The sequence below is a fragment of the Octodon degus genome, unplaced genomic scaffold, assembly GCF_000260255.1.
Source record: "Octodon degus isolate 3935 unplaced genomic scaffold, OctDeg1.0 scaffold00310, whole genome shotgun sequence".
Classification (NCBI taxonomy): Eukaryota; Metazoa; Chordata; class Mammalia; order Rodentia; family Octodontidae; genus Octodon; species Octodon degus.
Window position 1 is genome coordinate 790,839 of NW_004524886.1, and position 1,519 is coordinate 792,357.

Below are 1,519 nucleotides of genomic sequence, written 5' to 3' on the forward strand. Positions count from 1 at the left end.
GCTCATGTGGAAAGCCTCAGTCTGGGCCTGCAGTGCCCGGGCCCTCAGCTTCAGTCCCTGTGGAGGCAGACTCTTCATACCACACAGTGGGTGGCACACATGTGCTGTGGTGTCCAGATGTCCCTCAGGCTGCTGCTTCCTGATGACCCCACTGTCAAGGCCTGGCTGGCATTCGCTGGCCAGCACAGGACTGATACAGAGCCTCAGCCACGGGCCTGGGCACGAGTCTGCAAACGCTAAAGGCCCTCTGTGTGGGGTCTTGGAAGCCTGCTTATCTGTCACGGGTGGAGCTGGGCTTTCTGTCCTGCGGTCACTAACATCCCTTCCAGAGCCTCTTATAGCCCCTGCCCTGCATGGATTAAGGCCAGAGAAGGCACTGATCCAGGAATGAAGTACAGAGCAGAACTTCTAGGTGATGCCCCTGGGGGCAGCTGGAAGTGTCAGCAGTGTCACCTGTTTCACAATGCACAGGGACAGTGGCTGTCACAAAGTGCCACCAGCGCACACAGCCACTTACGCCAACCCAGGGAGCACAGGACAGAGCACAGGGCCCCTAAGGGTGCTGGTTCCCCCTAAGGGCTCAGCTTTGCCCACAGAGACAGTGGTGTCTGGGGCCATGGTGGCATCCCTGCTGCCCGACACCACAAGCCCTGCCAGCCTTGTGCATCATGGACAACAGTGGCAGAGGAGCTGCTCTCAGAAGGGGAGCGTCTCGTGGCACCGGTGGACAGCCTCCTCTTCCGCTTTTCCAGAAGGCGGCACAGCAGAAGGTGGGCACCAGGGAAGCACAGCCCTCCACCCGCCACCCTGTTCTCATCTCTTTCAGTTTCCTTTGTGGGAGGCACAATAACTCCAGGCCTCTAATCCTATTGCACGTGGGTTTCCAGGTTCCTCCTCCCCACCTCTGCTGAGCTAAGCTCCTAGTTCTTCTTACCCCACATATGTCCCATAAGTCTCCTGCTGTGCCCCCGAGGCGGGACTTCCTGTCACAGCCCGGTTGCCTAGTTACTCGCGCCTTTTTACCTGCTGACGTCATTTCCCTGCGCCCCCACTATATATACCCAGCACCCCTGCTCAATTCCCCGCTGCTCCCCCAGGTGACCTTCGTTGACTGACCCCTGGCTCGGGATAAGTGGTGCCCAGCGAGTAGGACACCTGGTACGCAGGCTTCAGCGACGGAACCGAGAGAGCCGGCAAGAGAGAAAGACAAAGGAGGCCCGCGCGGCTGCAGGTGCCTGCTGCGACGAGCGGACGGCACCCCTTGGGCAATGGGACAGGCATTAAGCGAACATGAGATATTTGTAGAAAGTTTGAGTAAAGCGTTAAAGGCGCGAGGAGTAAAGGTTAAAATTAAGGATTTGTGTCAATATTTGAATACATTAAACAAGTTTGCCCATGGTTCCCTACTGAAGGAACGATTGATCAGAGGTGATAGAAAAGGGTTGGTGATGCCCTTAAGGATTATTATGAGACTTTTGGACCTGAAAAGGTCCCAGTTACGGCCTTTTCCTACTGGAAT